Source organism: Suncus etruscus, chromosome 7 (assembly GCF_024139225.1).
Source record: "Suncus etruscus isolate mSunEtr1 chromosome 7, mSunEtr1.pri.cur, whole genome shotgun sequence".
Taxonomy (NCBI): domain Eukaryota; kingdom Metazoa; phylum Chordata; class Mammalia; order Eulipotyphla; family Soricidae; genus Suncus; species Suncus etruscus.
Window position 1 is genome coordinate 106,876,240 of NC_064854.1, and position 26,602 is coordinate 106,902,841.

Consider the following 26,602-nt stretch of genomic DNA (forward strand, 5'->3'; position numbering starts at 1 on the left):
AAAATGTCGCAACTTTGACTTCAAAGTTAAAGTTAAGTTTGAGATAAGGTATAGCAGTAAAAAAAATCAATGTGATCAGTACAGAATTTTCTTATTTTCTGGATCCAAGTTAATTATTAAAAGATAAAAATATAATAGTAGATGATAGTAATAGCAATATGTAGTTGCACTGTTATATGATGGAAGAAGTATACAAAAGATAAAAAAAATTTGTATTAATTTATTGAATCAAATTAGACTTGCCTAATTAATAAATCAAAGAGGTTATAATAAAATTACAAAAATTTTAAAAATGACTAAAATGAACATATTTGTTGTTATTTTGTAGTAGTCTATTAAACTTATAGAATTCTATTAAAGGAGTTCCTAAAGGAAAATTTAAAGCTGTAAATGCCTATATTTAAAGAGAAGGGCTTGCTCTCAAGTCCATGTTCTCCCTTTAACATGTATCTTGTTTCTTTGTCTCCTTATTTCTTTTTTTTTGTTTTTGTTTTGTTTTGTTTTCTCAGGCCACACCCGTTTGATGCTCAGGGGTTATTCCTGGCTACGTGATCAGAAATTGCCCTTGGCTTGGGGGACCATATGGGACACCGGGGGATCGAACTGTGGTCCTTTCCTTGGCTAGCACTTGCAAGGCAGACACCTTGCCTCTAGCGCCACTTCGCCGGCCCCTGTCTCCTTATTTCTTTGTTTGTTTATTTTCTTCTCTCATGAACGTGTACTTCTAATCTCATCCCTAACATCATTCTAAATGAGCTTCAATAAAAACTATATAGCTTCACCAAATAAAAGAAATAGAAGGTAGCACTAGCCTTACCTTTAAGACAATGGAAAAGATAAGTTAATATACCTCAAGTAAACCTGGAGAAGGAAATAAAAGATATTAGAGTAGAACATAATAAAACAAAGAGCAGAAAAATATCAAAATTTGGGGATATAAGATGGCTCAAAGACCTAATGCACACGTTTTGCCTACAAAGATTCTAGGTTCAATTCTCAACATCTCTCTGAAAACTGCTGGGTGTGGCCTCCAAACAACAACAAAATAAGTTGATAATGAGAGAAATAGGGGACATTAGTGGAGGGAAAGTTGAACTGGTGAAGGGGGATATACATTTTATGACTAAACCCCAACTACAAACATGTTTGTTACCATGGTGCTTAAATAAAAATATTATTTTTTAAAAGTCAATTCTTCATATTCAGGCTTCATCACTGCTATACAATTTTAGAACTGTACGATAGTATAATAATACTAAAATTGTCATAATAATATTAAAATTTGTAAGAAGTCTGTTAGAACATAAATATAAAAATGCTTCAAGTGAGTGTAAAGAACTCTGTAGAAGAAATTTTCTGGAGAAGTATGTCAAATAAATATATTCAATTGTGCAGGTCCAAGTTTATGAATCAGAAGACAATGCAGTTGGGATAGTCATATGCCTCAAATTGTTGTTAATATTTAATTAGAAATTATATCAAAATCCTAGGTGACGTTTCTTTTCCTTTTAAAAAATGTAATTGGGGTTATTTTTATAGTTGATTTTTTAGATGAGTTTTTAACAGAAACTATTTGTGAAATTCATATGCAAATGAAAGGTATACAAAATAGTCAAGCCATCTTGAAAAAGAAACACAAATCTATAGAACTCATATTTCAAATTTAAAAGCTCCCTTCAAAGCTGTAAAATGGGGGCCAAAAAGCTAGTACTACAGGTAGGAGGCACTTGCCTTGCAAAGTGGTGTCTTGGATTTGATTGTTGTCATGCAGTATGGTCCTCCAAGCCCACCATGAGTGATTTCTAAGTGCAGAGCTAGGAGTAATTCCTGAGTACTGAAGAATGTGGCCAAAGAACAAACAAAAAAATTGTAGTAGTCTGGTACTGATCTAAAGATAGAGTTCAGAATTGGAACATTGTATGCCTGAAACTGAATAATATGTATCTTTATAACTTTGTACTTCATGGTGATTCAATATAAATATAATTTAAAAGAAATAAATCTTATTTGTGGCCAATGTTTATGACCAATTTATTTTTGACAAGGGTACCAAGATAAAAAAAAAAAAACCTTTCTAGGGAGGTATGGAGAAAATTGGATATACACATGGAAAAGAACAAAGTTGGACCTCTTCATAACACCGTGAAGAAAAAAGAACAAAGGAATCACAGTTCAAAACATAATAAAGCAAAGTTATATTGCTGTTAGAAAAAACAAATAGGATTACATAATTCCTTCCATCAGTTCATAGTTTCTTTGATATAAATTACTACCAAAAAATAAACTAAACTTCATTCAAATTTCATAGTTTTATGCTTCAAAAAAAGCATTATCGAAGAATTGCAAAGATAACTCAGAGAATGAAAAATATATTTATAAATGCACTCATGAATCATTTATTTAATCATAGGCATATGAACTGAAAAATCATAAAACTTTTAATGGGTATGTGAACCCAAATAGTAAACAAACATATTTGTATCTTTTTGTCTTGGAAGCTCTAAGTGATTTTCATAAAATTCACAAGTAGGGTAAGTACCACAATAACCACAGCATGTTCTAAAATTACTAATCTCAATTATTAACATATCAGTGTCCTACTACTCTAGGATGGAACTAAAATTTATCTGAAAGCCTAATTATACTACCTATTATAGAATATCTAAAACTGATTTTTGTTGGCTTTGTACTCTTTTTACCTAAAAAACAAGAGAATCCATTACAATCTCTTTCATTGTTTCTTTTAATCAACTCCAAATATGCAAATAATTATGACTCAAACCAGTGATAATTGGTGATAATGCCATGGATAGCACTTATGATACTTAGAAGGACATTGACCCAGAAAAGAAAATGAAAAACAAATGTCACATTGAATTTGAATTGACACCCAAGTGGATGTATTGATGAATGATAATAAAGAAAGAGCAAGTATAATGGTGGTGAGTATTGACATAGGAAAAATCTGAGGTAGCTCTTTGAGAGCAGTCAGGAGGTATTAACTACCTAAACATAGCTTTTGAAGGACCCTGATGCAAAACAAAATTAAATTTCCATAGGGACCCCCTGAAAGAAAGAGCATCCCAAGCCAAACATTTTGTGGAAGTTTCAAAAGCTTCATATCGCTTTAATATCATCTAGCATATAATATAATCACCAGCTTGGCCAAAAAATTTGAAATCTGCCATCACAGCTGTCCCTACCACTGTTTGTTTCTAAAATATCAACACCTGGCACCCCACAGTTGCTCTCTCGCAACCAGGAATTATTGCTTAAGAATAAGGATAAAGCATGACAACAGGAAGCACGTGTGACCATGGCTGACAAATGGCTTGTGTCAAATTCTCTAGAGATAAATCTTTGACTCTCTGAAAGAGCAGGCACAGATGGAACTTCTTATGGGTGCAGTTTCTAGTCAAAGTGAATGGTGGTTGCCTTCCAGAAAGGCTTTTGCTTAGGTCATCCCTTTAGTTTTCACCCCTGAGTGACAAGAAAGCAACATTAGGAACATCATTGCCACCCCTTTCCCTCTGCCCAATGCCACCAGGAAGATCCCAGACTGTTATAAGTAAAATATAAAATTCTGAATTGTGTCAGTGTTTCAAAACTAAAACACCATATGTTATATCCACATATAAAATAGTGTCACTGATTCCGAACAATTAAAATGGGGGGGTGGGTCAGATACAATGCTTGTATCTACTTGGCATCCTTAGTTCCCATTTTATTTTATTTTATTTTACTTTATTTTGAAGGCAGGACATCCAGCAATGCTCAAAGTTTACTCCTGGTAAAAAAAAATTTTAGGGGACCATAAAGATGCCAGGATTGAACCCCGGGTTGGCCAAGTGGAAAGCAAGAATCTTCCCCACCATACTATCACTCTGCCTTCCCGCTTACTTCGTATTTTAATAACACTTCACAATACTTACTTGTTCTTCAGTTTCACCTTGAATTTGTAATTAAAAGAAAAATTCTTAAGAAGCTTACACATGAACCTTAGTTGTTCTCTTTAGTTATGTGATCTTCAACATATGCTTGACTATATTGAGCCTTAGCTTCTTATTAGGAAAATACAATAATGATAACGCCTTTGGGGGGTGATAAAATCACAAATGTAAAATTGGAGGAAGAGTGCATTCTGAAATTAATTTTGAAAGAAAAACTATCTGAGTCCTATTCAGCCTTTCACTAAATGATGTGATCATTTTTTCTGACCAAGGCCACTGGCCACACACAGGATTACAGATAATGTAACTAAATTGCAAAAGAGAGTTGCTTTACGAAATTTGTGGTTTTGATGACTTTTGGTGGTCAGAGGAAGGTAAGACAAGGAAGAGGATGAAAATAGATGAACGTTTCAAAATACAAACAATTCATTTCAAATGAAAAGTATATTTTGGGTTCCTTTATAATGAGAATTAAGAATCTTAAAGACAAAGTTTCACTAGTGCCAGAAACTAATTCAATAAGCCTTTTGATAAATTTTGCTGCAATGCTAAACTCCTTTGAAGTTCTAAATTAATCTAAACCTCATTTATTAATAGCTTAGAATTAAATTATATTTGTTACTGACCTCCTAGGAGTTGGTTCATAACTAGATTTTAAATAAATGACAGAAGAGCAATTTAATAATCTTGACCTTTGAAGCTCTCTTCTTGAATGGTAAGATCATTACAGGCACAAGAAAGATACTGAAACTTTCATAACATACACATCAGAAGATTTTCCTACTTTGGCGACTGAAGCTGGAATTTAACAACATTTTTAGAACAAGTAGGAAAAGATAAGGTTTTAGGAAGAAATAAAAGGTCTTGAGAGGCATCTACTCACTTTCTCAGTGGTTTCTGAGACATATCTTTTACATATAGAATCTTAGAAACTCAAATTTCAGAATAGAATGTTAAAGGTCCTCCACTCCCTAATTTTGATTATATGAAATCTGTTCAGAGAATTAACTTATTCAGGAATACATAATCTTTTGTGTGACTGAGCTGGATTTAGCAATATGATTTTTTGATTCTTGACTTAGTGTCAGTTTAGTTATGAAATAATTGCATGGACAGATTGGGGGACTATTCTAATATGCTCTCTTTTAAAATAAGATCACAGATCAGATATATCCCCAGGACCACATGGTCTTCCTCCAATCATTAGTGGGTACAAAGCTGGAGGTCTCCTCACCTACTTCTAGCATCATGGAGCCCTAGAGGCTTCCTTCTAACACCACTAGGTTAGTCGGACCAGAGCAGTACCAAATCCTTGGGACCCTGCATTAAAACCCAAGGTCTACTGATCAAAAATCATTAAAAGGGGCCCCTGGACTTCCTGGCACTGCTTGGGAGATATTCTCCTAAAATAAATAATATGTTCTTGCTATTCAAGCCCATATTCTTCCTTGAATATGTATTTCACTTCTTTGTCTCTATGGGGTTTTTGCTCTTTGTGTTCTCTTTTTTCTTCACTCAAATCTTTCTTTTCCTCTTCTCACGTCTTTCTAAATAAATGTCAATAAAAACTATCTTGCTTCACTCAAAAAAGATAATATTGTCACAAAGTCTTCTAGCTCATTTGTTGAATTATATTTGATCATTCTACTATGTGAACAACAAAGGGCATTCATTGATAGAGGTAATTGAAATATTTATATTTCATGTTAACTGATCTATTGGATAACTGAGCATAGTTTATATTTGAGCATTGTCAGTAGCTCTTAGATACTGCTATCATAAGTTAAATAATATAAAACAAAACAAGGTTCCCAAATAATATTAGTTAGTCCACTATTAGTCAAATTCCTTTCCACCTTCCACTACCCCCAACACTCACATTATAACAAAACAATAAGAATGGGGATCAAGTTGATATTTGAAGACGTGCTGCATGTAATGTTAGTATTGCAGTGAAGTTTACAAGTGGAAAAACTGGGTAGCTCGAGTTCAATGTAAATTTTGTTGAAGGATAGATCACAGATCATAGTGCAACAATTGACTCGTAAGTCGCAGAATGGCACAAACAAGGATAGTTCTAAGATGCAGCGATCCAGGTAGCAGAATGAAAGCAACGGAGAAAGCAAGAGACTGCAGTTTGTGTTAATATAAAGATTTTTTTCATTCCTCCTTGACTTTGTCTTTGCGTGACTTGTCAATATTTGCATTTCCAGGGGGATGTATCTGTACCTAACCTTTGACTCCAAATAATACTGTGTCTCTTGGGACCAGGGCATGCATTTCATGTTTCTAGCCAAGTTTAATTCCCAGCAACATATGGTCTCCTGAACATCACCAGATAAAGTCTGGAAGCCCCAAGCACTACTAAAGATGATTTTGAAAATATCTTAGCACAACGCGGGGGGGGGGGGGTTTGCGCGGGTGGCCGGGAAAAAAAAAAAGAAAAGAAAATATCTGAGCATGGTGGAGGTCTTCTCCTAGACACACATTTAGCTGCCTGTGTATTTAGCTGAGAATTGCTAGGAGGTTCTTGGGGCCTTGTGAGTCCATTGGAAGAAGTCCTTCTAAAACAAAGAACTATTGTCTTCTGAGAATGGGAGGTTAGGTGCTTCACAACAGGTCAAAATGATGTTACCACTGAAAGAGCATAAGAATGTTTAGCAGCAAAAATCACAACTCAGCTCCTAGTTTCTCTTTATGTTGCAAGACAGTCCTCTTCTAAGACTCTCTCAAGAATTCAAACGCGGTTTGTTCAAACATATCTGTTAGAAGACATGGCATGAACACAGGGATTACATTTTGTGTTGTTTTGCTTTTTCTCACTATCCTTTTCTCTCCTATGCAATAACCAGGACATACCAAACATTTATTCCTATTATTTATTATTGATTTGAAAAGAACCACTTCAACTAACTGCATAAGCAATGATTAGCCCATAGTATCATGGACTACTAGAGCTGATAGAGCTACTTCATAGACAAAGTAACCACTGTGAAACCTTCAATGCAGTGCACAGTATCTAATGTATAGAGATAATTATTAACAGTATTAAAAGGAATTAAAGCACATTTTTCTCCCCAAATTCATTTTAGCACTATGCACCAAAGTCAAAATATGGAAACAACCCAAGTGTGTACCCAGGAATAAATGGATATATATAAGATGTAAGATAAATAGATGACAAATTATAGATCAAGTTAATTAATACTTAAACCCCCCCAAAAAATGTCCACCCAGAGTGCAGTCCATGACAGAAATCTAAACCTAAGTAAGCCTGCACTTGCATGGAAAATACCTCATTGAGACAGAAACCTATTATATAGCAATCAAACTCCTCTGATTCACTCCAGCTAGTTCACCTTACCCTAAAAATGAGATTTGTTTTAAGACTTTAATAATACTAAAATCTGTTTCCCTTCTAAGCATTCTTTACTTATGGTGAAAGATATTCCTTTTCTCAATTTACCCAGTCTCCAATATTATTCACTATCGTGACTTACCTTAGCGTAATCATGTTTAAAGTGTTTGACAAACTCAGAAAATACTCTAATGACTATAAATAATTACTAAAAAACATAAAAATTGAAAATAGTTTCTGAGCAATTTATCAGGAAGTGAATAATTCTAAATGGCCTTTGTAAAAGTTGCCCTTGCCCAGAATTGTTTGGAAAGAGTAGTCCACTATTTGTTTGGCCTGAGAGTATGGAGAAGAAGGAAGGAAGGAAGGAAGGAAGGAAGGAAGGAAGGAAGGAAGGAAGGAAGGAAGGAAGGAAGGAAGGAAGGAAGGAAGGAAGGAAGGAAGGGAGGGAGGGAGGGAGGGAGGGAGGGAGGGAGGGAGGGAGGGGGAGGAAGAGAGGAAGGAAGGAAGGAAGGGAGGGAGGGAGGGAGGGAGGGAGGAAGGGAGGGAGGGAGGAAGGGAGGAAGGGAGTGGGAGGGAGGGAGTGAGGAAGAAAGGAAGGAAGGGAGGAAGGGAAGGAGGGAGTGGGAGGGAGGGAGAAAGAGAGGAAGGAAGGGAGGAAGGGAAGGAGGGAGGGAGTGAGAGGAAGGGAGAAAGTGGGAGGGAGGGAGTGTGAGGGAGGGAGGGAGGGAGGGAGGGAGGGAGGGAGGGAGGGAATAAGAGAGGGAGGGAGGGAAGAAGGGAGGGAGGGAGTGGGAGGGAGGGAAGAAGAGAGGGAGGGAGGAAGGGAGGGAGGGAGTGGGAAGGAGGGAGGGAGGAAGAGAGGAAGGAAGGATGGAAGGAAGGAAGGAACTTACTTAGCATGCATCCAATTTGGTGTTGATCCCCAATATCAGCTTAGTACCATCAAAGTAATCCCTGAGCACAGAGCCTTGAATTAACTTCTGAGCACCCTTAGATATGACTCCAGAACAAAGAAAAAACAACAATAACAAAGTGTGTGGCACAAAATTCTATCTATTATTCTCACTGATTTTTTTCCCTTTAATAAAAGTTATTGGTAGGTTATGTCACTTAACAATATACTCTGGAAAGAAAGAAATTCTGTCATTTCTAAAAACATGAATGTAATCCTGAGAGTATTATGCTAAGTTAATTAGTACAGAGAAAGACCAAAATAATGTGCAATCATAAAAGCCCAAATAGAGGAATCTAACTGTGACTACCAAAGTAGGGGAATAAGACAAATATTAGTTAAAGAATATGAAATTTTCGTATTAGAAAAGAAATGAGTTCTAGGGGCTCTAATGTAGCAAAACTTTGATAACCAGATACCAAAATGTGTATGTATATTCAAAAAGTTTCTGAGGAGAGTAATCTGCAATAATCCTCACTACCAAAAAATACAAAATTATGTTAGTGGATAGAGGTGGTATTGATGACAATGCTATGTTAAAACCATATCAAGATATATACAATTGCATAACAAAATTAAACACCAATTATGCCAATATTATATCTCATACGGCCCCCTCAGAAAAAAAAAAGGGGAAAACAGGTTCTAGAGTCATATTATCTAAGAATCTATAAATTCTACACTAACCAGCTGTGTAATAATACTCTTTAAAATTTCCATGTGGAGCAAATAATTACATTTATAAAGAATATAATCATCACTATCATCTTTCTCACAAAAGCTTTCAAACAGCCTTGGCATTGCAGTGAGAATGGTTTCTTTTTTGGCTTTTGTGGCCCTGTTTGAGTTAGTAATAGAAGATGCATTTCAGCAATCAAGACCATACTATATAAGCTAATCACCTCCAGAAATTTTGCCAGAAATTTTCTTTTCCTTGGGCTGTATCTTTAATATTTCTTCAAAAATTGCCTTTGCAATTTAAAAAAATAAAAGCTTAAAGATTCAATTGACCTCAAGAAGCTTCTGCCTTTATGTCTATCTTAAGTGTTTGGATCTGCATATACAGTGACTATATATTGAATCATAGAATTGTCTCATGATTATTCACTGCCTATAAATCAGCTTATTCCCTTAAAAGCTGACAAATGGTGGTTGTTTGTAGGTTGCAAAGAGGCCAGTTTAATCTGAGTTGTCTGTGGCTTTGTTAGAGAAATCAAATGCCTAGATTGTTCTTCAGCTTTTCCTGTTGCTCAGAGGTCATGGGAAAGTGATGTGAGAGCTCCAGTGTGATTCATCATTGCCTGTGAAATGAGGTGACACCTTAACACAGTGTTCTGACTGATGGGGCCTGCACACTTTGTCTTTGTGAAATGATCCACTCATGAGTAAACAAAGAAATGGCTTGAGCAGAAAAGGTAATCCATGATTACACCTGGGGTTACAGCTGTTTCCACCTAGTCTTATATACATGACAGAAGTTGATTGGGTTTTTTTTTTTTTTATCCCATTTGGTCTGATCTAAGTGAAGTGCCTTTCTTCCTATATCTTCCTTTTTCCTTCCATCCATTTTCACTTCTTATGCATTAACAGTAAGACCTAAACTAACTGCATTAGTTAAACTTTGTGATCCCTAGCAAAGAACATCTTATTCTTCAATAAGGTATAAAATGACATTCTAAGTATGTCTATGTCATGTGGAACTTTTAGGCCCAGGGGAAAATTTGCATAATAAATTTTAAGACCGTGTGTTTCAGATTTGTGATTTGGAAATTTTAAACCTCTTTGTAGTGGTTATCATGGTGAGCTTAATTTTTACTCTTCTTCTAGCTGTTGAGAGTCATTCTTCCTTGAGCCCTAGAGCAGAAAACTTTCATCTTAGAGGTAAAAAAAGCATTTTGAAAATGTATTCGTTATGACAACTGGAGAAATACTATTCTTCCAGAAGAGTCCTTTTCTACTAATGTGTTCTTCCTTCCTTCCTTCCCGTTCTCCATTCTTTCTTGTTTTTCTCTTTTTTTCATTTTTTCTTCTTTCTTCTACTCTTTCTCTCCACCTCCTTCTCCCCTTCTTATTCCTTTTTTATTGAATCACCACGAATTACAAATTTATTTATGACTGATTTGCAATCATACAATATTCCAATACTTATACTTTCCTCATATTTACTTTCCTCCACCAATGTTCCCAGTTTTCTTCCTTCCCCCAGCCCACCTTCAGGGCAGGTACTTTTTACCACTTCTCAGCATTTCCTTCCAATATAATTGCTGTAGTGTTTCCTTTCTTGAGCTATCCCCCCACCCACCAACTCCCTTGTGATCAAAGCATTACATTTTCTTTTTTTTTTTTTTTTTTTTTTTTTTTTTTTTTTTGGTTTTTGGGCCACACCCAGCGGTGCTCAGGGGTTACTCCTGGCTGTCTGCTCAGAAATAGCTCCTGGCAGGCACGGGGGACCATATGGGACACCGGGATTCGAACCAACCACCTTTGGTCCTGGATCGGCTGCTTGCAAGGCAAACGCCGCTGTGCTATCTCTCCGAAAGCATTACATTTTCACTTCCATTTCTCCTCCTTATATTTAGAAATAAAAGCAAATATGGGTCTGTTCCTTTCTTCAATTTGCCTAGAGATATTTGGTGTAAGAAGTAAATAAAAAATAAGCTAATGGGTTCTACTTGTAATTTCTACCCATTTCCCATCCTCCTCCCTCTTTCTACCAGGCCTTGTCCATTATGCAATCATAGTCCTATCCAAAGAAAGTTTAAAGTAGTGAGATAGGAACAGGGAAGTTATAGGTATAGGAAAGATGATTCTTAAAACTTGAAACTGATGATGGGAAATGACAAAGTGCCTCCACATTGTGAATCTGGAACTAGCAAGTAGCTCAACAAAATGGTCTGGGAAAAAGACCTAGTGATCCTGCCAGAAGCCCCAAAACCTTAATCTTCTGTCAACCAGCAGAAATAAAACATTATGCAAAAACTACCAAAGAGATGTGTGTGTACCTAAAAAAAGGAGATAGGTTAAATTCATAGAACCAAAATCAATCCAGAAAGCCAGCTCAATTTGAAAAACCCCTTTTAACCACCAATCTGTACAGTGCTCAGGCCTCTTTTCTGGCTTCTCATTCCTTGCTTTGCTTTACTATTAAGCCTCTGGTCATTTTAGTAGAATTTTCCCTTTGTTAATTGTTTTATAGAGAATTTGACCACAAACTTTTGGATTCTTGCCTTTGGATTCTGAGAGGAACCCAATTATAACAACTCTGATAGAAATGGATAGAGCTTTGTTATTCTCATATGGCCCCCTGGAAACATGTTAGAAATACAGAATCTCAGTATCATCCTAGACCTACTGAGGGAGAGTCCACCATTTTTGCAAGGTCCCTGGGTAATTTGCATGCATATAAAATGCTGTTAGAGGAAATTACCATGTACTACAGGTAGTGTACTACACAAAAACTAGGATAAAGATGGGCATGCAAGGACACAGACCTTTCAATTCTTAGTCTTTTGCCTTGCTTATTAATTACTCATAGCCACCCTGTCCACACAAGGCACTCAATCAGAGGTTATACAGAGCTAAAGAATGGAGGAAAGTAACAGAATTGTGTAGACTAAAAGGCATCATCAAAAGTGAATGATGCACTCTGAAAAAGCAACATGGTGGCCTTGACACAACAATATTATAGATTGTCCTACTCATATAGAATTTCTGTAGAAAGAAGGGGAGAAAGCTTAGGCCAATAATTAAAAGCCTGAAAAAAAAAGTAATGTACTGCTTTACCTGGATGTATTCTATATGTATTCCTCATTGAAACTTGCTCTTTAAAATTTTTAATTTTTTAAGCATTTTATTGATATTGTTTCAGATTTCATATTATTGTTGTCGTTTTAGTATTAGTTTTAGACAATCACCATGAAATTACAAAATTATTCTTTATTGTATGGCAGGCATGCAATGTTTCAACACCAATTCCTTTGACCAGTGTCTACTTCCACCAATGCCCCCTATTTGCCTCCCTCCTGTCTGCTTCTGTAGGACGTGCTTTTTGTAAATACAAATTTTTGCACTGTGGTTTACAGTACTGTTGATAATGGGTTTCAGACTAATCACTTTACCAGATTTCAGCACCACTTCCTCATCCTGGTTGAATGCTTTCTTCTACCATAAGACAATAAGAGGAGACTGAATTAGCTTTGCTTCTCAAATTCAAACTGTAAAACTGGTAAAAGTTATGGACCTGGCCCAAACTCTCATGACAGGAGAACATTTACATATAATTTGGATACTCACAGGTTCCCTCAAACCATCAAAGGCTCCTTATGAAATTCTGCTCTCTAGATGGAATTCTGACTCTCAGAAATGTTTGAGAAAATTATAACTATACACTCTATATTGCATTAAAACACTTCATTCCATGTCAGGATTTATAATGAGCAATTGATCTACACTATACTGCTTAATCATTGCAACAGTACTATATATTGGTTCTTTTTCACCACCAATTTTATAGATGAATAACCTGAAACTGCAAGAGAGATTAATCATTGATTTGAACAATTTTATATTACTTTCCTTAATCTTGTGCCTCATTAAGAAGCAGGAGGGGAAAAGTAGAAACTAACTATTGGCCTATCTCTCTCCAGCACTTAACCACTATGCATGCTTTCTCCTTAAAATTAAACACTATCTTAAAAAAATATAAGAACTTCATTACATTATTATTAAAAATAGCTTATATACTTTAATGTTTATTTATGTCTGAAATAAAGTGGACAACAATCAAGAATAGACATTTAATAAAAAATATATTCAGAAGTGTTCATTGTTTCCATGCTCCTCTAGACTCTGATTCACCACTCCATTCTCTAAAAAGTAAAAATAAATAAATGAAAATGTAGGACGCTCTTGTTTACAATAAACAAAATTAACGGTGGCACTAGAGGTAAGGTGCCTGCCTTGCCTGTGCTAGCCTTGGATTGACCGCAGTTCAATCCCCCGGCATCCCATATGGTCCCTTCAAGCCAGGAGGGACTTCTGAGAGCATAGCCAGGAGTAACCCCTGAGCGTCACCACCGGGTGTGGCCCAAAAACCAAACCAAAACAAAACAAAACAAAACAAAACATTCTGGGGCCGAAGCAATGATTAGCAGTAGGGTGTTTGCCTTGCATGTTGCCAAACTCTGACAGGCTCTGGTTCAGTTCTTAGCATCCCATATGGTCCCCGGAGCCTTCCAGGAATGATTTCTGAGTGCAGAGCCAGAAGTAACTCCTGAGCGCCATTGGATGTGACCCAAAAACAGAAGGGAAAAAAAAAACCACTCAAACGACAGATGAATCATGAATTTCCTATTACCAATTTTTTAAATAATTTCTTTAGGCATGGTGGTTACTTTATCAAAGATTAATTGATTGTATGTCTGGGAAACATTCTCTGAATACTAAAGTCTATGTCATTGATCTGATGATCTGTCTTTAATACCATGCTATTTTAGTGACTATTAGTTTGCAGTACAACTTAAAATTGGGGAAAGTGATATCTCCCATCTTTGTTTTTTTAAGACTTGCTTTAGCTATTCATGGGCATTTATTATTCCAAATAAATTTCAGGAGTGTTAGATTTACTTCTTTGAAAAATGTCATGGATATCCTTAGAGGAATCGCATTAAATCTGTATAATTCTTTGGGATTTTCTAAATACAGTGTTTGCAGATGTCATGACACTGTATTTAGAAAATCCTAAATAATCTACCAAAAAGGTTCTATAAACAATAGATTCATATAGCAAAGTGTGAAGCTACAAAATCAACATGTAAAAATCCATGACCTTTATATATATACAAATAATGGTATAGAAAAAAAAATATACTAAAAAAAAAAAAAAAAAAACCCAATCCCATTCATAATAGTATCCCAGAAACTTAAATACCTGGGAGTTAACTAAAGAGAAGAAGGACTTATAAAAAGAAAACTACAAAACACTGCTTTAAAAAAATAAAAGAGGACTCAAGAAAATGGAGACATATACCCTATTCATGGGTTGGAAGGATTAATAATATTAAAATGTCAAAACTTCCTAAAGAATTATACCCCAAAATTTCTGGAATCCCTCTATGACCTTCTATATTCTTTTTTTTTGGGGGGGGGTTAGGTTTTTGGGTCACACTTGGCAGTGTGAAAAAGCACTCTGGAAGCATATACAAAGAAATAAGTCAATTTTATCTTAATTAAAATAATCCTTAATTATTTAAGATATTACAGCAGACACAGAATATAATTGCTTATAATTTTTCAGTGTCATTTAGTACAACTATTGTTTTAGGTACAAAACTCTTTTTGGGGGCAGGAGTGAATTACATGGTGACTAAGGTTTATTGTTCACCCTCCATCCATATTTAAACTCTGTTTTCTTCCTTTTTATGTATATGTTCATCCATTAACTTAATCATGTATCAAGATCTTCCTTTCACTTGCGTTGGTTCTGAGATTTAGAAACCGTTAATAAAGTATTGAAGAAGATCTGTCATCATTCTGGGTTTGATAGCTGAGGAAACAAATAACATTAATTCTTTAAGTTCAAGAACAGGGAATATGGGGCCGGGCGGTGGCGCTAGAGGTAAGGTGCCTGCCTTGCCTGCGCTAGCCTTGGATGGACCACGGTTCGATCCCCCGGTGTCCCATGTGGTCCCTCAAGCCAGGAGCGACTTCTGAGTGCAATAGCCAGGAGTAACCCCTGAGCGTCACCGGGTGTGACCCAAAAACCAAAAAAAAAAAAAAAAAAAAAAAAAAAAAAGAACAGGGAATGTGTTTTCATCTCCTTGGATGGATCTTATATTTCTTCTTCTCTCATATTAAATTGATTGTTATGTACTATATTTTGAAACACAATTATGAATGAATCTTTTATTCTCTTTTGCTTCATTATTTGCATATGCATATATAAATGCTATTAACTCCTGCATGTTGATTTTAATTGATACTTTACTATTGCAAGTCAGCCCCAGAAGAAGTTGACTGATAGAGGGATGGAGGATGAGGCCTTCTCCAGTTCGGACCAAACGTCTGTAACCCTGTTTAGTCGGCAGTTCTGAGGTGAATGCAGCAGGAAGAAAGCCAACATGCAGTCAGGCTTCCGAAGAAAACAACTCTTTATTCAGTGAAAAGGCCGAAGCCAAAAGGCCTAAGAATAGGTCCAGGACAAAAAGCCTCTCACCTTCCACAGACCCTTGTTTTTATGCCCCAGAATCAGGTACCACCCAATGGTGGGATCAGGTACCACCCAATGGCGGGAGCAGAATCAGGTACCACCCTAGGGTGGGAGCAGAATGCCAGGTCACACCCTAGGGTAGGGCACAATCACCAATCAGGGTAGGGTCAGTAACATAATAATCCCATTAAATTGTTTACGCATACAACACTTTACAATTTTATTATTTCTAGAAGCTCAAGTACTGTATCATACCATCTACAAATAATGATAGTGTGAAAATATCTTTTCCAGTGTGTAGTCATAGTTTCTCTTTCTTATGTAATTGCTGTGACAAGACATTCTAATACTTTGTTGATTAATTGTAATAGGATTTGGTAACACTGTTTTGTGTATAATCTTAGAGGGAAGACTTTCAATTTTTCACCATTTAGTATGTTAGCTGTGTTATTGTGGCAAATGACCTTAGCTCTATTGAGAAAGCACCTTCTATTCCATTTTATTGAGTTTTTATCATGAATGGGTATTGCATCCTGTAAAATTATTTCTTCGCATGGTTTAGTCCCTATGAAAAATAGAATGGTGATTTCTCCAAATTGAGAATTGAACTTTGAACTTCCACCCTTGAACTTTAAAATGTGTCTGTCAAGGTGGCAAATAAGGGTTTGGAAAGGGAGTAGGGAGCAGGGAATATTGTTGAAAAGAAGTGGACACTAGTGGCGGAATTGATGTTGAATATTGTATGCCTAAGACTTAATAATATTGTAAATAATGCTGTTTAATTAAATTTTTCAATAATTTTTTTAAGAAATTGAATTTCTAGGACCATAACAATAGTACAAAAGATAGGGCATTTGCCTTCCATGCAACAGACCCAGGTTCAAACCACACAACAAATATGGTGCCCCTCAGTTTCTCTGGGAGTGATTTCTGAGTACAGAGTCATTAGTAAGCCTTGCCAATTATGCCTACCCAATCCTGTAAAAGAAGAATTGAGCTTCCATATGACCCAGCAGTATTACTTCTTGGCATTTTCTCAAGGGTCTGAAAAGATTATTTCAAAGACACTTGTAGGTCTATGTTCTTTACTGAACTATTCACAGTAGTCAAGATTCAGAACCAAAGTGTCCAATAAAAGATGAGAAGGTGAAGAGATTGTATATATACATACAATGGAATATTCCTCAGGTATAAGGAAAGATGAAATCATGTAATTTCATCTTTTACATGAGCTTATTTAAGGGGATGAGGTGGATGAAAAGTGACCTTAGGACATTAATGAAGCGCATCTAGTGTTTAAGTTTCTTTAAAGGAAAATATTCTTTAATCTCTGCTTCCATTGAGCATTTAAATTCACAAAGAGTATTCTTTTAGTCACTCTTTTTTCTCAGATAATAATCATATAAATAAGTTTAAATTAGTTGTTTTATAGACAACGATATAAACTAATGCACTTTTGCCTTTGCAATTGAGGTAAAATATATTGCATATGTTTTAACTGAGTTTACAAAACTTTATGTTTAGGGTTAGAATTTTACAACCCTTCAAAATTTCTGTAGCCATACCACACCCACTACCAAAATATATCTATATTCGTTCATGACCAATATATCTTCATTAAACTCCTTCCTCTATTCAGTATCTCCAGTCCTATTCGCTACTCTTTCACTCTGTGTTTGGAGACCAAGTCTTTATTTTCCAATTAAATATCCACATGATATCTATAGTATACTAAATCAAAAAGTATATATACATATATATTATATATTATACTATTTATATTATATATGGGGATATATAAATATCTACATGATAGTATACTAAACCAAAAAATTATTAAAATTTAAAAAATGTAAAATATCTAACAAAATAAAATTATTACACCGCAGTGGTGGCCAAGGTGTAAGGCATCTGCTTTGCCCGCGATAGCCTAGGACAGACCACGGTTCTATCCCCCAGTGTTCCATATGGTCCCCCAAGCCAGGAGCGATTTCTAAGTGCATAGCCAGGAGTAACCCCAAGCATCACCAGGTGTGCCCCCCGCCAAAAGAAAATATTTGTGTAATGATTCTCAGAGACAAAATAGAGGAGAAATGAAGGGTCCAGCTCCTGATATGAAGCTCACCACAGGGATCGTTTAGTGCAGTCACAAAAATAATTACATCAAGACTATCATAACAAAATGTGACTGAATGAGGGTAGTAGAAAGCCTGTCTAGAGTACAGGCCGGTGTGGGGTGGGGAGGAAGGACACTTGGGAATGTTGCACTGGTGAAAGATTTTATATATCTATATATATATATATCTATATATATATCTATATATATATCTATATATATCTATATATATATAGATATAATTTAAAAAAAGAAAAGAAAAGATAAGGCCTCCCTATTATTACCACAGGCTGTGTTCTTTACACTGACTGTATAGAAAGAGGAGGTACAGTAAATGCACCCCATATACACCTCAACACAGGCCTTTACCTGGTCTGTATTGTGAATTGGGGGACAAAAAGATAAAGTATGTAAAAATCAAAAAATAAAATTAGAGTGCCAGAGTGATAGAAAAACAGGTAGAGCCTTACATGCAGACAACTCAGGTTTAATCCTTGCACCCCAGATAGCCCCTCAAGTCAATCAGAAATGATCCTTGAGTAAGCCAGGAGTAAGTCCTTAGCACTGCCAGGTGTGGTTCAAAAACAAAAAATAAAATTTAATTCAAAACTTTTAACAGTTAAATACCAGATGATTGTAATCACATGATAATATTGTAATATATGTCTTTTCCTTTTGACTTATTTAACTTAGTGTAACCTCCTCTAGTTCCATTCATGTTGTCAAAAAAGCAAGATTTATCTTTAATTATAGGTAGCTAGTTTTTCTTTGTGTGCATATAATATACCTTATTTACCCATCATTTGTTATTAGGCACTTGGAGTGTTTCCATGCCTTGGTTATTGTAAATTGCTGCATTGAACATAAACAGGCATATTTCTTTTTGAATGTCTTTTTGCATTCTTTGGGTATAATCCTAGAAGTGCAATTGCTGGATTATCTGATTGCTTTGTTCTATTTTATTTTATTTTATTTTATTTTATTTTATTTTATTTTGGGGATCTTGAGGCCACACCTAGCAGCATTCAGACTCTTGGCTCTGTACTCACTCAGAAATCTCTCCTGGCAGAATGGGGGTGGGTGGGAATGTGGGATGCCAAGGATCGAATGTGGGTCTATCTAAGGCCCTCCCTACTGCAGTGCTATCACTCTGGCCCCTGATAGCTCTATTTTAAATACTTTAACAAATCTCCATATTCTTTTTCACAGAAGCTGAGGCAATTTATATTCTCTCCAAGAATGTATAATTTTCCTTTCTTCTTTATACTCAGTAAGCACCTATTCTTTCTGGCCTTTTTAACATGGGACATTCTCACATGTGTGAGATGACATCTGTAGTTCTAATTAGCATTTCCACAATCAGCAACAATAATGAGAATATTTTTATCTACCTATTCACTAGCTTTACATCTTTTATGGTAAAATGTATTTTTAGTTCTTCTGCCCCATTTTAAACGGGTTGTCTAAATTTTAGTTCTTTACTTTTTAAAGTTCATTCTACATCTTGACTACTTGTTATTAGTTGTGTGGTATGTAAATATTTTCTCCTATTCAGTGGAACATCCTTTTTATTTCATAGTATTTCATAGTACAGCAACTTTATAGTTTGACACAGTTCCATTTGTTTTATTTTTTATTTGCTTACTTGACTTTTTACCTTATCTTGGGAGAAATGCATTATAAAAGTCAATATCATGGAGCATTGAGCCCATTTAATTCACCATACTTTTATGTCTATGTCTAAAGTAAAATCTTTAATCCATTGTGACATTTAAGACATGCTGTGAGATATCCTATCATCTACAAATGACAATATTTTACTTAATCAATTTGTATACATTTTTGTTTTATGTTTTTTTCTGAATTAATATCATCAAGACTTCCAATATTAGAACAAAAATTGCACTGAGAGTAGTCATCCAAGCTTTATCTCAGAAGGGGAAAGAAAATTTTTTTTTATAGGTAGGTCTGATTTCCAACATTGAGTATGAACAATGGTAGCAATAAGTTTATTGTATATAATGTTTTTAATGTTCAATTATGTTCCTTTTATCTCCATTTCATTAAGTTTTTAATATACCACTTATATATTAACTTTTTTATTATACAATTGTAGATCACAACGTTTTAAATAAAAAATTTCATAAAAATATTTTATTTAAAATTTAATTTAACTTTAACTTAATTTTTAATTTTGTCAGAGAACAAACTGATAGAGGAAATTACAATAAAGACCATTATGTGGACCTGATACATATGTGAATATGTATACTGAAAGAATATATATATCCACTCTTGTGGGATGAGGTGATCTAACTTATCAACTAAATCAGAGGTTTAAATACCATGGTAGTAATTTTTTTACCATATCCTGAATGCTTCTAGGGGTCATATCCTGAGTATTTTCAAGTGTCATCCTAGTATGCGCTGGGGGAAACATATATGTACCCAGGATCAAACCCAGTGCCCCTGAAAGACAGTGTCTTACCTGCTTGTATTATTCTATAGACCAATTACTATTTGGTGTGTGTGTGCTTTTTGTCACTGCTGAGAAAAGGTTAAAATACCCAACCACCATATCACTGTGGATGCTTATATTTTCCTTTAGTTCTATTTTTTTGCTTCAACATCTTGCATTCTTAGAAATTATTTCTGTTTGTGTTTATGTTTTTTAGGTAACTACTCATAAAACATTGCTATTTATCTCAGCTAATGCTTCTTATTTTGAATAATCTATATCCAAAATTGATTTCATATTCTTCAACATTATAATCTTAATTTGTCTACTGACAAAATGCTTAAATGAAAATAAAAAGTGAACTATCATCTTTGCATTGTTTTGGTCTATTTTGGAGGATTCCAATACATATTTTAATATTTTTGTCTATGAGTTAATGCTTTATCATTTCACAAAAATTCAAGAAAAAATCTTGAAATATTTAGTCTATTACCATCATAATGTATGATTGGCCACATATGTTATATACACAGATGAGACTGTCATTCTAGATAGTTACAACTTCTGTTAAGTTATAACTTAGTAGATAACAATATTTATTAGCAAAGGGTTTATGGATTACATTATATATTCAAGATATATAAATCAGTGGTATAACTTTACTAGGAAAAAAATCTTATAAAAAGTGGGGAAAGAGATGAACAAAAAATTTCCCCAAAGACACACCTATCTGGCCCAAGACTTATATGAAGTTATAAAAGAGGTTAAATATATAGCCACCATCTTTTTAACCTTATTGATAACAGATTTAATATCTAATTTTTCTTTCAAAATGAGAGTCATATTTCTATGATGCACATAACTGTATACCCTTCATGGTTGTAATTTTTAATTGGCTATAGTATTTACTGATATATACGATTTCATTTATTGCCTTTACAAAAATAACCTCAAATTTTAAATGAACAGTTCTTGAACAGAATGTTTTAAAATGTTTTTTTGCAAAACAATTAACAATCATTAAAATAGCAATACTACCCCAAAGCATTCTAACAGATTTAACCGGCAATTCCTCTAAGGATATCCGATGACATTCTTCAAAAAATGGATTTAAAAAAAATCTTAAAATTCATTTGGAACAATAAACACCCACAAATAGCTAAAGCAATCCTTAGACAAAAGATGGGCATGGGGGCCGGAGAGATAGCAACAGCGGTGTTTGCCTTGCAAGCAGCAGATCCAGGACCTAAGGGTAGTTGGTTTGAATCCCGGCGTCCCCCATATTGTCCCCCGTGCATGCCAGGAGCTCTCTGAGCAGATAGCGAGGAGTAATCCCTGAGCACAGCCGTGTGTAGTCCAAAAACAAGAAAAAAGATGGGGCAGCATCACTTTCCCCGAATTTTAAATGGTTTTACTAAGCAATAGATATTAAAAAAGCTTGGAATTGGAATAAAGACAGACCCACACAATCAATAGACTTCAATAGACCTTGAGTATTCAAGAATGCGCCCCAAAGATGCAATAAATTATTCTTTGATAAAGGGGCAAAAAAAATGCAAATGGAGCAAGAAAAGCCTCTTCAACAAGTGGTGTAGAAAAGTGAACTCGGCACCTCAATCTAACACCATGTACAAAGGTTCAATCCAAATGGATTAAAGACCGTAATATCAGACCAGAACCATTAGGTATACAAAAAACACATAGATAAAACACTCAATGACATTGAGACTAAAGGCATCTTCAAGGAGGAAACAACACTGTCCAAACATGTGGAAGCAGAGATAAACAAATGGGACTAAATTAAACTGAGAAGCTTCTGCATTTCAAAGTATGTGACTAGGATACAAAGGCCACCCACGAAATGGAAGTAGCTTTCATACTAATACCCAACAGATAAGGAGCTTAACATCTAATACAGGGGTGGCAAACACTCGGCTCTCGAGCCGCATGCGGGATCCCGGCCAAAATGAAATGCAGCTCTTTGACCACTTTATCCTTATACTGTGGCTCTTTGGCCAAGTTTGGATTTTGTTCTGTTGCTTCCGAGGAGGGACCTCTGAGGCGAGATCTCCAAGTGCTAGTTCCGCCTGGCCCCCAGGGCTGCGTCCTCCCGTCTCCCATCCCTCGGAAAACAACTGCCAGAGCCAGCAAGCAGGGGGACCGTGTTTCACATGTTGGGTCACATCTTGCCGTGAGTTTCTAAGTGTGGAGGATGCAGCACACCCTCCCCATCACTGCAGGATTTTGACCCTCACTCAAATGGCAAATTGCAATATGTGTTTAATAGATTATTGTTAAAATTAGATGCTTTGTGTGAGTGTTTGTCTGTTTGGCAGGTCACTGCGTGGTGTGGCTCTCTGGCTCTCACAATTTAAAATTTTGGCTCTTTGTGTTGAACTTGTTCGCCACCCCTGATCTAATATATACAAGGTACAAACAGAATTTAACAACAACAAAAAAATACTTCTATCTCCACCAAAAAATGAAAACAAATGAATAAAAACTTTCTCAAAGAAGAAATATAAATGGTCAAAAGATACATGGAAAAATGTTCCACATTACTAGTCATCAAGGAGATGCAAATCAAAACAACAATGAGGTACCATCTCACACCACAGAAACTGACACACGTCACAAAGAACAAAGATCAGTGCTGACAGTGATGTAGGGAGAAAAGAACTCTCATGCACTACTGGTTGGGAATGCCGTCTAGTCCAGCCTTTATAGAAAACAATATGGATATTCCTCAAAAAAACTAAAACTTGAGCTTCCATATGATCCAGCAATACCACTCCCAGGGATATACCCTAGAAATCACAAAAAACAATAGAAAACTGTCCTCTGCATGTCTATGTTCATTGAAACTCTATATACAATAGCCAGAATCTGGAAACAACTCAGATGTCTAACAACAGATGAGTGGCTAAAGAAACTGTGGTACATCTACAAATGGAATACTATGCAGCTGTCAGGAAAAAATGAAGTCATAAAATTTTTCTGTACATGGATGAACATGGAAAATATTATGCTAAGTGAAATGAGTCAGCGGGATAGAGATAGAATAGTCTCACTTATCTGTGGGATTTAAGAAAAATAAAAGACAATATGGTAATAAAGCCAAGAGACCATAGAAATGAGGTTTGGGAGGATCAGTTCATGCTATGAAGCTTACCACAAAGATTGATGAGTGCAGTTAAAGAAACGAGTACACCAGCACTATCATGACAACGGTAGTGAGTGAGAGAAGTAGAATGGCTGTCTCAAAGACAGGTAATGGGTGGTGGAGGAGAGAGATGGGGAGCATTGGTGGTGGGAAGGCTGCAATGGTGAAGGAGGGTGTAGATTTTTTTATGACTGAAACCCAACTACAAACATGTTTGTAACCATAGGGCCTAAATAAAGACATTAAAATGAATATATAATATAATAATGTAATATATGTAATACTAACAAAGAATAAATAAAATGTCTTTTGAAAAATTGAAATAAACTCCCATTTGTGTCCATAAAAATAATTTAGAAAATTTATTAGCTATTTATTAAGCAATCTTGCATTCTTGGCAAACTGAAAGATATAAGCAACTCTTCTATTTCTGATAGAATATTTTGGAGAGTTAACAGGTAATCACACCTCCAAAATAATCATAAATGTAAGTATAAAATATACATGAAAATCATGTATGCTGCAAGTTATAAGCTTTGTTACCTATCACAATCTGTACTGAAATTCTTAAAATAAAATGAAATATGTCAGTTTATTTTATGTATTTATTTAAGTACACATGAGTGTTATTCCTTAGAATAACGAAAAACAAAATAGCATATATAATATGCTATTATTAAATGATAGTATATACATTTTGCATTTATATAGATTGATTATATTAAAGAATTTGGTATGTAGAATGTAAAGAATTTTATTGTGACCAGAATTCATCGTCTTCCACACACTAGAAATTTGACTATTGGTTCGTTGGAAGAGATACTATATCTTAGTATATAGAAGTATATATAGCTTAGAAGCTATGTGACATGATGATGTATTGATACCTAAAATATGTATATATACCTATATAAATTAAATTTTTGGAAGTAGCTTAATTTGTCATTGAGATAAAAGGAGAATATAATGTAGATTTTTTTTTGTGTGTTTTTTGTTGTTGTTGTTGTTGTTGTTGTTGTTTTGGTTTCTGTATCACACCCGGCAGCGCTCAGGGGTTACTCCTGGCTCTACGCTCAGAAATCGCTCCTGGCAGGCTTGGGGGACCATATGGGATGCCGGAATTCGAACTACCGACCTTCTACATGCAAGGCAAACGCCTTACCTCCATGCTATCTCTCCAGCCCCTAATGTAGATTTTTAAATGTTGCGTCTCACCAATTCTAGGATAAAGTATCAGATGAAGAAGCTGTTTGTACTTGGTGTTAGTTCTGTAACCCAGAGTGATTCTACAAAAACAATAGGTTTTTAGTGTTATGAACCAGGCTTGAAACCATAGACTACTATTAAGGTTACTCAGAAAGCAGAATAGCAAGGTTTGCCCAATGTAATTTCCTATACCTGATTTTATATCCTAATGAAGTCTTTAAGTACTTAATTAAATAACTAAATTATAGAAATGATATTGTATTAATTGAATACTTATATAATACCTCTTTTGGAAGGTAGTAAAAGAACACAGGAAGATCTTAATTTCCTGTAATCTTTAAGATCTTGAAAAATAGAAATAAATCTTTCTAATACTCATTAAACCTAATTTCTTGTAATAAATAATTTGTGATGTTACCCTAGTCAATTATTATAGATTGAAAACCTACTAAATTATCATTAAAGTAACATTTTTATTACTACCAATTAATTCATACTCCCTAGTAATCTCCTGGAGGTGCTCATAGTTCATCTTGGCTCTGTGCTCAGTAATCATTCCTGACAATAATCAGGGGACCATATACTTTGCTGGGGGTTGAACTGGGGTCGGCCATGCAGCATTTAGCACACTGATCTATTTCTGAAATCCCAGTTATCTACCTCTTGAAAATATCATTGTCATCTATAGTTTTCATTATTCTTCAAAAAGTAAATTTTATAAACAGATTTTAATTGTTCTTTTTGAGAACGGTAATAAATGTAGTAGAATATATACGTAAATTGTATATAATAAAAATGTATATAAAGTATATAAAATTCAGACTTCAAGAGAAGAAAAAAAGGAAGGAAAGAAACATTTTTAAAATTTTTTAAGTAAAATAAAATGAGTTGATTGTAATGCTCATGGTAAAATGATTTAGCTGACAGAGGGGTTTACGTGACATATATCTAAAGTAGGCTAGGCACTTAAAATTGAATTAAAATTATTAAACTGAATTTAGATGTTTTTAAATTTTTACATATTTTAATACTGGTAACAAACATTTCAAATCAGATTTAAGAATTATTGATCTGGGAGCCAATAATATAAATTAATCTAGATTTATAAACTTGCTGAAAGATTTCTAATGTTGTTTGCTTTATATTGCAATTTTTTTACCCACCATTACATTTTGGTAATTTATATGCCTAATAGAAGCATCTAGTCCTTTGCCCAGATATGTAAATCTTCTCATAGACCAGGCACTTGTGCTGAAATTTGGGTAGTTAACCCGAATAAGAATGCCAAAAAGCTTAATGTAGTTGGGTAGATTCACAGGCTAGATTATAACTATAAAATATTATGTTGCTTATTTCACTCGATATAAAAATGAGTGATTAACTGAAAGCTGGGAGATAGAAATGGCATTGAAGCAACTCATTTCTTCCCCATAGCAAAGTAAGATATGCTTTCTGCATGCTAATTATGTAGCAGTTGGGATTTTTAGTTGATCAAAGCAGAAATGCACTGAGTTCAGAGAAAAAAGCAGAGCATTGCATAAAATATAAAGATACAGCTGACCTAAAAATGTATCTGAAGTCTTATCTAGTTCCAGAAGGAATCCTAGGAGTCTCATTTCTCACTTATGTGCTTGCTTTATTTTTAAATCCACATTATATCTTTTTGTTCTTCTACTACAAAGCAAAAATCGACCGCTAACATTAGCCATGTTTACATTTCTGTCATTCAAAAGATTATACAAGTGCCAGAGATGTGGCTCAAGTGTAGAGCACATGGTAGCATTTGTGAAGCCCTAAATTTAATCCAGTCACTCACTATCTAGATTCCAGAACACAGGAACACTGGCAGGTGTAAGCCCAAACCCCTAAAGAACACCTATGGGAGAAAAATAAGACTAGACAAACTAAAACAGAAGTGTTTGTTTATTGGGGCAAGAGAGTGGTTTTGTTTCCACACCCGGCAGTTATTCGTGTCTCTGATCTCAGGCATCAATCTCTTAGAAAGGTCAAGGGCCATATGGAGTGTCTGTGATCAAACCCAGGTCAGCTACAGAAGTGCCTTACATGCTAAAATACCTCTCTGGCCCCTGGTATTGTTTTTAATCTATTTTAAGTTCCCAAAATGCAATTTACAAAGGGGTCCAAAAGAATAAAGTGTTTATGAATAAATTGAACACAAGATTTATAAG

General features: G+C 35.0%; 1 long non-coding RNA gene and 1 other non-coding gene across 3 annotated transcripts in view; one reads left to right on the forward strand and one right to left on the reverse strand.

Annotated features, from left to right (window-relative positions):
• LOC126013917 (uncharacterized) overlaps positions 1 to 26,602 on the reverse strand; it is a 145,130-nt gene that overhangs the window by 56,854 nt on the left and 61,674 nt on the right. For both annotated transcript variants that reach the window (XR_007497551.1, XR_007497552.1), the window contains exon 2: positions 22,738 to 22,763. This is a non-coding gene — a long non-coding RNA (uncharacterized LOC126013917). The remainder of the gene's footprint in view (positions 1 to 22,737; positions 22,764 to 26,602) is intronic.
• On the forward strand, positions 17,854 to 17,985 carry LOC126014714 (small nucleolar RNA SNORA51). The gene has a single exon (XR_007497714.1). It is a non-coding gene; the product is annotated as a small nucleolar RNA SNORA51 (small nucleolar RNA).